At 53.2% G+C, this 14,948-nt stretch overlaps 1 protein-coding gene across 3 annotated transcripts in view; it reads right to left on the bottom strand.

Annotated features, from left to right (window-relative positions):
- The window catches only part of TLN1 (talin 1), a 53,492-nt gene extending 40,525 nt beyond the window's left edge, over positions 1-12,967 (bottom strand). For 2 of the 3 annotated variants that reach the window (XM_079996224.1, XM_079996226.1), the window contains exon 1: positions 12,934-12,967. The gene's annotated coding sequence lies outside the window, so the exon portion shown is untranslated. The remainder of the gene's footprint in view (positions 1-12,933) is intronic. The other variant, XM_079996225.1, reaches the window with a different exon arrangement.
- Positions 12,968-14,948: the final 1,981 nt, after the last annotated feature.

Genomic DNA, 14,948 nt, shown 5'->3' with positions numbered 1-14,948 from the left:
TCTTCTGACACACACAAGGCAGAGAGGAGAGGCCTGGGGCTGCCGTGTCAAAGGTCGTGCGGATCCCGGGAGGCAGAGGGGAGTTGGTGCCTCCCCAGTCATGCCCACGGGTGTCAGTGCCCCTGCTCAGACCACCCAGAATCTCAAGACAGAAAGGTCCAGGCGAGAGGCAGCCCAAGGGGGTGCCAGGCAGCAGCTAAATGTGGGGGGGGGGGAGTGCCAGGCTACCAGAGGCCCCTTGACAAGATGCCCCAGAGGGAACGCTGTGAGGAGCTGGGCTGCTCAAAAGACCAGCCTGCTCAATGCTAGGATTGCTGCTCCCAGTCCCAAGGCACCAAGGACAGCCCTCCTGCTCTCAGGGCCCCAGCAGAGATGGAAGATGTGCACCCCCCCCCCCGAATGCCTTGAAGCTTCGCCTGCAGATGCTGCAAGGTGAAGCAGAGAGGATCTTGCAAGAGACAGCCGGGGGGGGGGGGCTGGCGGCCAGGCAAGTCCCCCAAACAGGAAAAAACACGTCCTTGCTGACAGGCAGCTGCAGAGGGGAGCCAGCTCCACGCTGTCTAAGGTGTCACCCAAGAATGCAGGCCTGAGTCAAGGCTTTGGCTTCTCATCCTGCAAGGCAGCAGCCGGACGGATCCAAGAGCAGCCAAAAGGACTCCTCAGGAGGAAGAGTCAGCCAGCAAAGCAGAGCTCTGGAGCCCATCCCAGGAGAGGCGTCCAGAATCTGCGACCAGAAGGTGCAAGTGGGGATGAGGCAAAGGCACAGAGGGGGGAAGAGCTCCCCACGGCTGCTGGTCCTGGTGGGGCAATTCCTGCCACCTCCAACAGCCCAGCAACAAAGGTCTGGCCCCCAGGAGCCAGAGCAGGATCGGGCCTTTGGGCTCTGTTTGTGGGCAGAGGCTCCTGGCAGGTCAGGTTGGGCGGTGGGTGCTGGCCAGAGGTCCAATTCTGCTGCAGGGCTCTTCCTCATACAGAGGGGCCAGCGGAGAGCAGGATGGGAGCAGGGGGGGGGCTGAGCAGGTCCGAGGAGCCACAGGGGGGGCCGGATGAGAATGGGAGCCTCCACAGGCCCCACACCAGATGGGTGAACCCCTGAAAGGAGTGGGGGGGGGAGACTCTGTACACTGAAAGAGAAGGAGCCGTTCCCAGAGAAAGAAACTCCATCACTCTGGGGGAAGCCACAGAGAAGCAGCGCAGGATTGCAGGGGGCTGGACTAGATGCCCCCCCAGGTCCCTCCTGACTCTACAACACTATCATTCTGCGAAGGAGTCCCTGAAGGGGAGATCCTGCACCTCTGTAGCACCCCAAGTTCAAGTGGGTTGGCCCCTTCGCAAGCTGGCCTCCATGTGCCCCCACGGCAGCCCAGCCCCTCGGAAGCGCAAGTCAGGGAAGGCCTTGACCCCAGGGCAGAAGACAAGGGCCCCCCATCCTTCTCAACCAGCCCCCATCCTTTTGCCAGTGTTGGGAAGTTCCCCTTCCAAGCTCTGCAGGGCTCAGGATCGTTGAGAAAGCCAAGCGTTCGCGGGTTCTGCTTAGGAGCAGGGCTCAAAATTAGCAGGGAGCCAGGTGCATTTTGCGCCTAAAGAGTCTCCATTTGCGAGCATCTCAAAAAGTCTGGGTGCCATTTTTTGCGCCTGGCTGACACTCAAGGATTACTCAAATGTACATGATTTGAAGCCTCAAGGGATATTTTAAGGAGAGACAATATGTTAAGAATAAGTGTTTTGAAAACTGAAGTACGGTACCAATATTTCTGTGGTAAACACCAAATTAAACATATATTAACAATTTCTGATAAAAATGTGTCACTTATGTGAATTGTGTATTAATTCATGCTATGTTGAAAGTATTATATGTGTATCAGTTTTTTATTGACTGTTTTCTTTTTGGAATTAATAAAGCATATTAAATATATATATTCATGCTTATTAAAATAATAAATAAAAAGTGTTGCCCCCCCCCCAGTGACGACTAGACATTATGTTTTGGCACCCACAGCCCAGGTCCCAGAAGCCATTTGGCTCCTAGCTTTTCTATTCCAGTTTCTAACGCTGCTTGGGAGGACCCCCCCCCCCTCGGAGGAGTGGGAGGGTCTTCTCTGCCCCACACCCAAGTCTCAGTGCCAGTGTTAGAAACTGAGATATAACATCTAGGAGCCAGGTGGCACCTTCAGTCTAGATGATAGTTTCCAGAACAATAGGTCTAGGCAGATTTTGCATAGCAAATGGTTTGTGTGCCTTGTGTTTTTGGTGCTGCGCTGCCCTGCAGATCAGCTGACTGGTGGGGCATCGCAGCCATGCCAGCCTGCCAGCCAGATGGAGATGTCAGGTGCCAAACCTGGAGACCAGACATTGCCACTTTCTCGCAAAAGGCCAGTTGTCTGTCGTGAAACGCGCCTGGTGCCCAGCTAATTTCAAACGCTGCTCAGAGCCTGCCCTCCCCATAGCAAGGGGGCTGCCAGCACACTTGCCAATTGCCAGGAGGGGAACTTGATGCTCTGTCAATCTCATCACCTCCTGCGCTCCGGCCTTTTCATCTTAAACTGTTTCTGGGACGTCATAATCATTTTTAGCATCCTCTGTAAACTGACCCAATAAGTGTTTTGTTTTGTTTTTTAATAGAAGAGCATTTTACAAGCAATTGGGATTGAAAGTGGCCACCAGCTTGGCTAGTCTTGAAAAGGGACCAGACACATGCCTGGAGCATAATGCGACCCACAGCTAGGGACCACAAGAGCTCTGCTGTGTCTCCAGATGCTGGGATTGCAGGTTCCCCACTGGGGCATCTGGGCGGCCGGTGAGAAGAGGATGATGGGCTAGCTGAGCCTTGGCCTGATCCAGTGGGGGGGGGGGCAGAGGCAGGAGGGGCTGCTGTCCTGTCTCTCCCAATGGCTTTCGGGGGGGGGCTGGTTTGGGTTGCTGTTTCCTCCCTGGTGTCAATTCCCTGGTGGGGCAAACCATCCCTTTGAAGCTGTTTTCCAAGAGGGTCAAGCGGAAGCTTTGTAAGGGAAAATGATGCGAAGGGAAGGAGCAACCCCCCCCCCAGGGGTTCTTCTAAGGCCACTGCTCTCCAGGGACTTTTCAGTTTGGTTCTCACCCTGCAAGGTCAGAGTGTCTGGAGTGGGAGAACCATCTGAGACCCCAAGTGAGCTCCCCACAGCTGGCAGGGGGGCGGGGAAGGTCCACAGCAGAGGTAAGCCTGGACTGAAGACCATCTTCTTCCCGTCCCTCTTAATGCTCCCAGTTTGTGCCAAGAGCGCTCTGGGCCTGGCTGGGTGCATTTGCAGAGTCGGCCCTGAGCTGCCAGGCCTGAAGAGGAAGAGGAGGAGGGAGGGGCTTGCAAGCCTCCCCCTCACAGCTGCGGGGGGGGGGGGAGAAACCTCTGCAAGGCCTGCTCTCTGCACAGGAAGTTGTGCAAAGCAGCGTGGTTAGCACTCAGCTCAGCAAGCGGCTCTGCAGGCCTCTGGGAAGGTGGGGGAGGCAGCCACACAGCCAGCCCCCCTCCCTGCTTTGGCCAATGTATGGACGGGCCTTGTGCAATCTCTCTGGCCTCACCAGCTCACCAGCAGGGGCCAAGTTCCTGCCAGAACTGCATGCACACACGTTCACACGTGCTCACAATCTCTCACACGCGCACGCCGGGATTTCTCGCGCAAAACACTCAGCACTCAGGCCTGACGGGAGCCTTTGGGGACCGGCAATTCTGCACACAGCCCACCGGCCCGCAGAGAGGGCGCAGGGCAAGGCGGCTCGGCCGGCATCCTCCCCACCCCCAGCCCAGCCCCCCTTGAGGTCCCTGTTTCCGCTCCCCACCCCCACTTGGGCCAGAAAGAGCAGGAAGAGGAACTTCAGGCTGGGAGGGAACAGCTCAGCTCCCCACCCCCCCCACCCCACTTCCAATGCTGCTCTCAGCCAAGTCACAGGCTTCTCCAACAAAGAGACCCAAAAATACTTTTCAAAACCCCTAGTCATCTTTGCTCCAGCTCTAGTCAAGCTGCAGCCCCAAAAGGAAAACTCAGTGGAAAAAGAGTCGGCAAACTTACTGTACTGGGAGGTGGAAATCAGTGGCAGAAGCTCAGATATATAATCTCATTGCCAAATGGCAGCTTAAACCTAGGCTGCTGTCGGTACAATGGAATGTATAGGTTCTGTTCCCCCCCCCCCATGGGATATTGTTGTTGCTGTTTAGCCGTTTAGTCGTGTCCGACTCTTCGTGACCCCATGGACCAGAGATGATATTATTATTATTATTATTATTATTATTATTATTATTATTATTACTACTACTACTACTACTACTACCACCATTTCTAGACCACTTTATATTTTAAAGAACAAATCTCAAAGCCATTTACAGCACATTAAAACATCAGATAAAACATTCCAGAATAAAACTAATTCAAGCTTCAAGGAGATCCTTCTCTAAGGGACGTTTTGTTTTCCTTAGTCACCAGCCTGGCATCCAAAGATCTCCCTGTGGTCACAATGGGACCCGCGCCAGACAAAAAATGCACCTGGCGCCTGGCTAATTTTGAACGCTTGTGGAAATAGCTGGTGAAAGCCTTCCCTTCTTGGGTGCGCAGCAAAATGTCAACCCCGGGGCCCTCCTCCACCTCCGTCACATCACTCAGCACATGATCACACAAGGGACTGCGCCCAACCCATCGGGCACAAGGAAATGCTGGACTCCTCCCAAGCCTGACTCAAGACTTCTCAAGAAGCAGAATGCAACCCTGAGAACATGCAAGGCCACTGGGCCTCAGTGGAAGAGGCATCTGCTCCCCAAGATCCACACGCTGCACCAACAGGGGTGCCAACTTGAATAGAATATTGGGGGGCCCAGGGAAGCCCCACCCCACATAATTGCATGCACGCACACCATTTGAATGACGCAAGACCAGAGGGGTCATTGGCCTGGTCCAAGAGCCTGGGAGAGGCAGATTTGCAGATGGAGGTTCCACCGGGCCCCACTCCTGCCCTCTTAGGAGCAAGTCGCTCTCTGGGAGCTCTCCTTGGTGCTTCACTGGCTCCTCCTTGGGACCCGAGCAGCACACCGCCATGCTCTTGCAACTCACACACAAACTGGAGGGTTGGAAGGACTCCCGAGGGTCATCTAGCCTAACCCTGGCAACACAGGAACCACAGCGAATGCCTATCAATGAAAGACCACAACTGAGTTGAGAAGGCAAGTAGGAGCACAAAGAGAGCCAAGATCCATCATTCTGGGTTGGGACGAGCCATGCACTGGCACAGGCGACTCAAGGGAACTCAAACATGAGTGAATGGGCACCCCAGGCAGCCACCGCCTTCTCTTCCACCCCCATCACTGCCATCAGTGAATCCTGAGTAGCCCAGCAACCAATCACAACCAAGCACCAGCCGTCTGTAAGTCCCAGTATTGTCTTGAGCCCATGTCAGAGAATCCTCCATGGCAATGAAGGCAGCAGAGAAATCCCCGTCTCCATTTACCTGAGAGATGGGCTGGCCAGGGGGGCCTTTCTGCATGGGCAGGTGGTATCACCCCCCCCTCCGGCCCTTGTTTGCCATGCAGGCTGGGGTTGATGGGAGGGAGAGGGAGGTGAGCAGCACTTGCGGGGCATAACTCTGGCCACACACACACCGGGGAGGAATTTATTGGTTCTGAGAGCCAGGATCACCAGGGGGCTCCTGCGGCCAGTTTGCACCATGCTCTGCTGGCAAAGTAGCTTGAATTTAAGCCCCAGATTCGGAGGAATGGGATCAGCAGTGATCCTCTTTAGAGGAAGAGATTTCAGCTCATGCAGCCTGCGGGTGCGGTCAGTCGCTCCGAGGTTTCAGACCAGCCTCGAGTCGTGTCTGACCTGGTTGGTGAAAACCACAAGGCCGATCAGCCTGGGGCGGCAGAAGCTGCCAGGACCTATTTAAAAATTAAATGGTACCATTTCTTGCAAAGGAAGCAGGCATGAGACGTCTGCCCAAGCGATCCTGACTGAACTTGCTGCCCTCCTGGATAATTATTATTAGCCGGTCTTGGTCTTCAGCACTGCCATTTCCTAGCAAATTATCTGAGCAGGTTGTGGCAACTCAACTCTCGGCTTTCTAGAGGATTTGGGATCCAACTTATCCAAAGTCAGACCTGGCTTTGGAAAGGAATTTTGGATGCCTTTGCTCAGAACCGGACGTTGGTTCTTCTGGATCTCTCCGTGGCCTTTGACGCCACTGACTCTAGACTGTTCAGGATGGGGACGGGAGGCAGAGCCTTGCGGAGGGTGCCAGCCTGCCTGATGGATGCTTGACCCGCTGTCCACTGCCCTACAGGACTCCTCAGGGTTCCAATCCATCCTTTCTCCCCTCTGTAGAACACCAGGGAGACATTCTCCAGGGATGCCAGTCAGGGTTCAAAATTAGCCAGGTGCCTTTTGCGACTGGGGATTGTCAGAATGCGAGCACTTCGAGAAGTCTTGGGACTGGGAGTCAAGAACAAAATTGCTGCAGCAGCTGCTGAGAGCATGGGAGGAGAAAGACTCCCCCCCCCCCCAAACTCCAGAGCAGGGTGGATTGATTTAAATCACTAGTCAGTAAGACTTGATTTAAATCATTTTTTTACAGAAAAACTCATTCTTGCTGGTATAGTCTTAATATTTACAACCAGATGAAGGTTTCATTTTTGGAATAATAACATTTCAGAGTAGTTTGTACAGTTATATCAAAAATTGCTGATTTGGTTATACTATTAGAAACACAAAGACAGGTAATTATGAAATTTTTGCTTATATTTGGGCAACTTTTCTGCTGTACTTTATTGGAAGGAGAAAAATAATCATTTCCTTAATAACAATTTAAACAGTTTATTTAACTAAAACAATAACATTATAACATATGTATCCATGTTTGTTAACTGATGTGGTTAAACAGTTAAAAAAAAAACTTAGAGTGAGTTTTAGCACAAATGAAAGACTTAAAACAAATCCTTATTTCTCAATGAATAGCCTTTTGACTATAATGTAACTTAAATGGAAAATTATCTTTAGAAAGATTTTTCCTCCAAAAGCATTTTATTTTAAAAATCTGACTTAAATAAAAAAAAATCCATTTACATTTTAAAAATCGAATTTAATTTTTTTTAAAATTTATTTATTTATTTATTTATTTATTTGAAAAAATCATTGATTTTTTTATCCACCCTGCTCCAGAGAAGGAAGGATCACTGCTGCATGTGCAGGGAAGTGCTGTTTCCCCAGCCGCCCTGCGAGTCCCCAGGCTGGAGCTGAGCACGCCCAAGGAGAAAAGCCTCCCCACACAACTCCAGAGGAGGATCCCGACTGTACAGCCAAGCGCCGCTTCCCCCACCAAAGAGCGAGTCACCCTTGCAAAAAGGACAACATGGTGACTCACTTTCTGCTTCTGCGCCCATAACCTGGGATCCAGGAGCCATTTGGCCATCAGCTTTTCTACCCCCCCCCCCCCAGTTTCTAACACTGATGCCATCAGTACGCAAATGACTCTCAGCCCTCTCCTTCCTCCTTTTCCTTGGATGCCAGGAAAGCAGAAAGAGCTTCTGTCTGGACGGGGCGGCCCTCTCCTTGAAAGCTCCCACGGCAGCTTGGCCTGGGAGGAGGCTGCTTCCCTGTGCTAAGGGAGTCCAACAATCAAACATGCCCATGAACGCTAATTACTATGATGACATTTTATATAAAATACCTGTAGACCGGCAGTTCTCAAAGCAGTGTTCGAAATCAGCCAGGCGCCAGGCACATTTTGCACCTGGCTTTCGACTTCTTGCCACCAAGTGAAGATGCCCGGGTGCCAGGAGGGCGCCTGACGTCTCCGCCACCTGGAGGTGCATGCCTGGGGATCCTTGGATCGCGACTGTTTTCACACACTAACACCCCACCAATAGTTATATTTTATCTGCACAATTGGAACGGGAATTGGGAATTAGGGGTTTACTAACGACTCTCAGCACCCTTATAGATAATAATGTTCCAAAAGAGTTGGTTAACTTATTTATGTATACAGCGACAACCACTATGGCCGAAGGTGGAAAGGAGGAAAGGCTCCAAGAAAGGAAGGTTGGCTTTTGGAAATGATGCAGTATGCAGAACTGGCCAGATTAACAGCAAAGATCAGAGACCAAAATGATGAAAAAATTCCTGAGGACTGGAAACTTTTTACTGAGCATTTAAAGAACTGCTATAGCAAAATGAAAAAGCAAGCAGGACTTGAAATATGAGCAACAGCATGAATTATTAAGACAAATAGGTTAAATTGGGTGTATTAAATAAGGGAAATGTGCAGCATTCAAGGGTAAATATGGAAACCATGGAAGAGGAGGACGGGAAGTCAATAGATAAAGTAACTTATGGCTTATGTTAAAATGTGTAAAGTGGTTTTTTTAAAGAAAAATTAATAAATAAGATTTTAAAAATACTACAGTTCCCGGGTTCCACTGGGGACAGGACTGTTTAATGTGGTATAATACAGCTTTAGACAGAACCTCAGAGCAGACCTACCAAAATGAAGAGTTTCTTCATTTCAGTGGGTCTACTCTGAATACAGTCCGTGGTTTTTAATTTAAAACCACTGGTAGAGATGATGCAGGGGCCTGGCCTGTTGAACCACAGGCCCTCTTCACTAAACAGGGCTGTGGGGGCTTCAAGGAGCTGCCCACCTAACTTCCCAAAGAGGGAGAGAAGGAAAGACAGAGGCATGGGGGGCGGGATGGGGGGGATAGCTGTATAGCTTGGCACCTGCTGGAAGAAGCCACTGGATCTGCCCCCCCAACACCTCATCCGTCTGCCTGGCAGGCACGAGGAGAGGAGGCTCAGTCTGGAGAAGCCGGAAAATATTGCTGGGAGATTCCTGACTCTCAGAAACAGGATCTCCAAAACTCTTTCCCCTGAAGACTCACTTCTGCCTGTTTGTCTGCTCAGACAGTCCATTTCTGCAAAAGGCATCGGAGGGAACTTCTGCAGCCCTTTAAGTCAGGGCAAAGAGCAGACGGGGAAGAGGCTTGGGCAAATTCTCAGAAAGACCAGGGCTGCCTAAACACGGTCACTACACTTGGGAGCAAACTCCCCAGAATTAACTGGGCACTACAACCGCACTGCACAATCCTCAGAGCTGGAGCAGACTCTCTCCAAGTCTACTCAAGCGCCACAACCTGAAGATGAACCGTGAAAAATGTGTGTCAAATCTTTTAAAAGGGAAGGAAGTGAAGCCAAGCCGGGAAGCCTCTTCTGCAGTGTCCCAAGACTCACTGTAATAAAACGTCATCTCACAAGTATTTTTTTCATTTCTCAAAATAATCATAGTCTGCCGTTTCTGAGCGTGGGAAAAGGGAACCAGGGGAGCAGGGACAGGTAGCCAGGAAGTCAGAGGAGGGGAAGTACTGGAAGACACAAGATCTACCCACCCGGGAAGAATGGCAGATGAAGGTGATGGACTACATGGAACTGGCGGAAATGACTGGCAGAATCCAAGACCAGGGAGAAGAGTCGGTGGAGGAAGATTGGAAAAAATTTAAAGTTTATCTACAGAAACATTGTAAAATTTGGGAATGTTAGAAGGATGTTGGAATGAAGTAATGTGGTTTTAGCAGAAATGATATAAAGGATTAAGTAAAAATGGATTGTTAATTGGTGAAAGAACAGAATGTAAAATTATAGTATATTAAGATAAATTATTAGGATAAAAATAAAGATGGAAAGGATTTGCTGAAATATCTAATTGAATTAGAATACAAAAAAGGGAGGTGTGAGGAGGTCAAGGAAATAAGCAAAGGAAAGAAAGTTATGTAAAGGATTGATTTGGTGTTTTTTTTAATTATCTGCATCTTTTTTTCATGTTTTTTTCCTTTGTTCTTGTATTGTTCTGTATTTTTATTTTTTATTATTTTTTATTATTTTTTTCTGTTTAAATATGTTCTTTATTTTTTCTTTTTGTAACCTTTAAAAGATCAATAAAAATCTATTTTAAAAAAAAAGAAGAATTCAGAGGAGGGGGTTCCCAGAGGGCAAGCAGCCAAGCAAGAGCCCCCTCACCCACCTGCCACAAAGCCCACCTGCTTCTGAGTTTGGCAGGAGCACAGGAAGGGGGCAGAGTGGGCAGGAAAATTGCCAAACACTTGGGAAATCTCTTGACAAACTGCTGGCCTCCCCCCCCCTTTAAAAAACCCTGTCGCAGGTTCCACAGATGAGACCTGCAGCCAGTCTCTCTTGTCCAGCCTCATGGCAGCCCTTCCAGGCAAAGAGCAGATTCCAGCAGGGAGAGGGAAGCTCTGCTGCCTGAAAACATTCACCCTCCGTGCCCCCCCCCTTGCAATCCGAGGCGTAAACAATGACTGCTACCAAATATGGAATTTGTAGCCGGCCAGCCACAGAGGCAAGAGCCCCACAGCCTTTCAGCCTCCTCCAGGCAGCCGATGCAGCAGAGGACCACGGAAAGAGGGGCCCCCATGCCGGTGACTCAGTGCAAAACCTGCCCTGAAGAGGTGGCATGTGGTGCAAAAGAAGTTCCCTCATTCTCAAGGGGGCTTCATAGGCACAAATCAATTTTCTATGGAGGAAGTTGCACTCATATCAATACTGGCATTTGCACACACAACACCCTCAGGCAAATCAAAGAACCGGGCCCAGGCACTTCTCATGCTCCCCCCCAAGGCCCACAATAATCTCTGCTCTCTGAAGGACCCCCCCCAGGCCACAAGTCTCTCCCCCCCCCCCCCCGCCCCAGAAACACAAAATGTCCTGGGTCCTCATCCTTCACAGGCTGGATGCATTCCTGGGCTTGTGAGGGGCGCAGCCCAGGGGCCATGATTCTGCCCTACACACCGGCCACCATGGGTCCCTTTCCAGCTGCCCCTTTAGACCTCGCCATCACCTGCCACCCATGGTCTCCTGCCACTGAAAGCGCAGGTGGTGCCAGGCCAGCCTGCTCTGAAGCAGAAGCTCAGAAGGTCCTCACCACACGAGGGCCGAGCCCAGCCAAGGAGCAAGGGCCCCAGGGCCCCCTCTGCTGCTGTGCCCACCCAGGCCCAACCTGCCTCAGGGTCTCCATGGGGCAAGCTCAGGGGCGAGAGAGACAGAGGGCCCTATTCTCTGCAGCCAGGCTGCCCTTTAAGTGGAGCAAGGAAGGGGGGCGGCGTCTGCCTGCATCTCACACCCCACGGGGTCCGCCTCTGGGTACAATTGCCACCTTGTTCTGGGATCAGGGCACCAGCCAGCCTGCGCAGGACACATGTCACAAACAGCTTAGGGGATCAGCAGCCTCGGCTCTGGAGGGAGCAAGGAGGGCACAGAGCCCAGGTGGGGAGGGGGACAACTCTGGCTTTCCCGGAAGCCAGCCTGCAGAGTGGATCAGGTGAGCAGCTGTGAGGGTCTCCGCAAAGGGAGGCCACTGCAGCTTCTGAGCTCCCCAAAGACAAAATCGGAGACATGACAACCGCACTACAAATGAGGAAATGATTAATTTAGCAACTAGCATCAGGCAGAGAGCAAGCCGGAAAAACAGAGGGGCATCAACACAGAGCAAGAAACAAACAGCTACAACTTTACTCCATTCAGAAAGGAGCAAACGAGAGCCAACTTTTAATTTGTTTCCTTGCAGTAAAGAAAGATGGCAAACTGCTGGTGGCTGTTCTTCCGTTGCCAGTTGGGAGGGAGCTTTTTGGGGCTGGGGGAGCTCGGGGAATAAGTAGCTCGTCGTGGCTCAGTGCGAGGGGCTACTAAGAGTGAGTGGAAAGGGCTCCAGCAGCTGAGCGCGGATCTCTGAACGTGCAAGGAACAAATAGGGGCAGAAAGTCCGGCCTGAAGGCTAGAGAAACAGAAGGACGTCCACGTCTGTCCGGAATGCCCGGAAGGCGCCCCACGCCCAGGAAAAGGAGGGCAGCTCTGCCCTGGAAGCGCCGGCCAGTGAAGGCGGCCAAGGGTCGCCAAAGTGGGACCCGCACCGTCCAGGGCCTGGCGCGCAGTCCCGCGAGTCGGGAGCGACCAAGCCTAAGGGCTGCAAAGCGACGGGGAAGCAGCGCCGTCAGAGGCAAGGCGGGAGCAGGACTGGCCGCGGCACTTCGCCAAGCCACGCGCTCCGCCTCCGCGCTCCCGTTTCGCGCGCAGCCCGCCGAAGGCAAAAGCCCGACAGGCAGCGGGGCCTCGACGGCTGCGAAGGGCCGGCAGGGGAGGGAAGCGGCGCCCGCCGGAGACTCTGCAGAGCGGCAGCCTGCCGCTCGCCGGGGCGGAACCCGGCCGGGCCTGATTCACTTCCTGCCCAAGGGGCGCCCTCGAGGGCCGCGCCCAAGCGGCCAGGGAGCCCCGACGAGGTGGTCGCCACAGCGGGGATGGGAGGTTTGCGCACATCTGGAAGTCACGTGCAAGCAGCCGGGACCGGCCCGAGCAGGAGGAAGCCGAGACCCTCCGGGAGGCGGTCTTCGCCGCCCCGTCCCGCTCGGAGCCTCGCCCCGCGCCCACGCGCCGCCCCGTCCGCCCCCCTCCCGCGGCGGGGCCGGGGCCCTCCGCCAAGGAACGGCCCGTGTCCCGCGGGGCAGAGACCCTTCCCGAGGGCGGCGGAGCCCGCCTGGGCCCGGCCCCGAGGCTATGTGAAAGCCGTCGGGGCAGGAAGCCAGGAGGGTGGGACCTGCCCTGCCCCAGCCGTGCTGCGCCCAGAGGCGGCCGGGATGCGCCTGGCACGCGAGCGGGAGGCGGCCGGGGCGGCGGCGGCGGGACTGGGGCACCCGCGGGCCGAGGGAGGAGTGGCGCGGAGCGGGAAGGGACCCGACGGCAGAGGGCCCCCCCCCCCGGTCGCCGCCGCTCGACTTCTTCTTTTTCCCTCCCCGCCCGCCCCGCTCCCGATGGCACCCGGGGGGGGTCTGCTCCTCCTCGGCCCCCCAACTCCTGTCCGGATCAAGGGAAAGAGAGTCGCCTCCCGCCCCCCGGAATGAGGCGGGGGGCGCCTTCCTACCTGGGGGGACGCGGCGGCGGCGGCGGCGGCTCCTGCGGGGCGCGACTGGCTTCTGGGGGGAGGAGCGCCGAGGGGCGGGAGCGCGACCTCCCCTCCTCCTCCTCCTCCGGGTCCCCCGGACCCGCCCCCCGGCCGAGGGAAAAGCGGCGCCCGCCCCGTCTGCCCGCGGCACAGGCGCAGAGCCGAGAGGAAGCCGCCGCGGCCATGTTGGGTGCGGGCGCCGCGCTGGCGCCCGGGAGAACAAGCGGGGCTGCCCCGCCGCAGTGCGCTGAGCAGAGGCTGAGCAGGCTCTCGCCGGGCGCGCCGGGAGCCGGAAGAGCAGCGGACTCAGAGGGTGGCTCCCTTCCCAGACCCGCGTCCAGCTGCGTCTTTGGGAGCCCAGAGCAGCGCCGCCCACAGCGCCTGGGAAGACTGACTCGGGTTTGGTAGGGACGGAAAGGCGTCGGCGACGGAGGCAGGGGGAAAGCCCCTCTCAGCTGAGGACAGTGCGAAATTCCGCAAACAAACGCCATCGCATGTCCTTCTGGACAGAGGTGCTTACAAGCCTAACACCAGTGTACTGGAAGAAGCAAGGAGCACCGGGGTCGAAGCAATCGTTCTTCGACATCAACTTCGTGGGACTGGTCATGTTGTGCCTGATTCTCGTCTTCCAAAGCAGCTACTCTAATCCCAACTCAAGAATGGAAAGCGAAATACAGTGGTACCTCGGGTTACATACGCTTCAGGTTACAGACTCTGCTAATCCAGAAACAGTACCTTGGGTTAAGAACTTTGCTTCAGGATGAGAAAGAGAAATCATGCTCTAGCAGCGGGAGGCCCCATTAGCTAAAGTGGTGCTTCAGGTTAAGAACAGTTTCAGGTTAAGAACGGACCTCTGGAATGAATTAAGTACTTAACCTGAGGTACCACTGTACTGGTGGACAACAAAAGGTTTAAAGATGCTCTCAAGGCCAATCTTTAAACATGTAGTATAAACACTGACAGTTGGGAAACACTGGCCTATGAGCGCACCAACTGAGATGTCATGGATTTTGAAGACACTTGAACTCAGGACTCAAGGAAGAAAGGTGCTAAGAGGAAGGCATGCTTGGCAAACCCTCACCGTGATCAACTCCTGCCTGGCAACCTGTGTCCCCACTGGATCCAGAATTGGCCTCCACAGTCACTTATAGACTCGCAGCTAGGACCATGTTCATGGAAGACAATCTTACTCAGTTAGGAGGGATCACCAAAGAAAGGAAGAAGCAGCTTACGAGCCTCAAGACCTGAAGGGCCGCCTCTCCCCCTGGGAAGGGACCCAGGCTCTGCCATCCTCGTCCTTTTCTGCAGTTCCTCTTCGCTTGGGGGAATGCTCTCCCCAAGGAGGTTCAGCTGGTGCCTTCATGATCCAGATGTAGGAGCCAGGCCTTTGAGCGATGAACATGAAATGTGGGGGGGGGGGGGGGAAGCCTTCTGTCTGGTCAACGACCCAGTTAAAAAGCTGGACTGTTCTTCCTGCAACTAACCAATTTCTGACCCCCATGAGAATTTCTCTTCCTATTCCTTGGCTGCTAAATTTACCCAGGAGTCTTGGGTGAGGGATTTTGCCAAAAGCTTTTTGAAAGTCCAAGGACCCAATGTCAACTGGATCACCTCTACATGGATGCTTGTTAAAGAACTTCTTCTTGTTGGTCTTGATGCTTTTAGCAACATTCTCCTCAAAATATTTTTCTTAAAGCCCCCTTTACTGTCTGCTTGCCCTTTTTTGGCCAGAGTTTTGTGTTCTTTTTCTGCTCTATTCATTTGAACAACAGTTCCAATTTTTTAAGGGAAGCATTATTGCCTCTAATAGTTTCTTTGACTGGTCTTTGTGGTATGTTCCCTGATCGGTGGTAGACACTCCTCTTGAGTTTCTAATACTGTGTTTTAAAAAAAACACTCCCAAACATTTTGGAGTGATTTGACCCTCTTGACTTCATCTTTCAACTTCCTTTTTACAAGCCTCCTCATTCTGGGGAATTTTCCTTTTTGAAATC

The sequence above is a fragment of the Podarcis cretensis genome (genome assembly GCF_951804945.1).
Source record: "Podarcis cretensis genome assembly, chromosome: 11".
Lineage (NCBI taxonomy): Eukaryota > Metazoa > Chordata > Lepidosauria > Squamata > Lacertidae > Podarcis > Podarcis cretensis.
The sequence above is the reverse complement of the archived record's forward strand: the minus strand, read 5'-3'. Positions and strand labels throughout refer to the sequence as shown.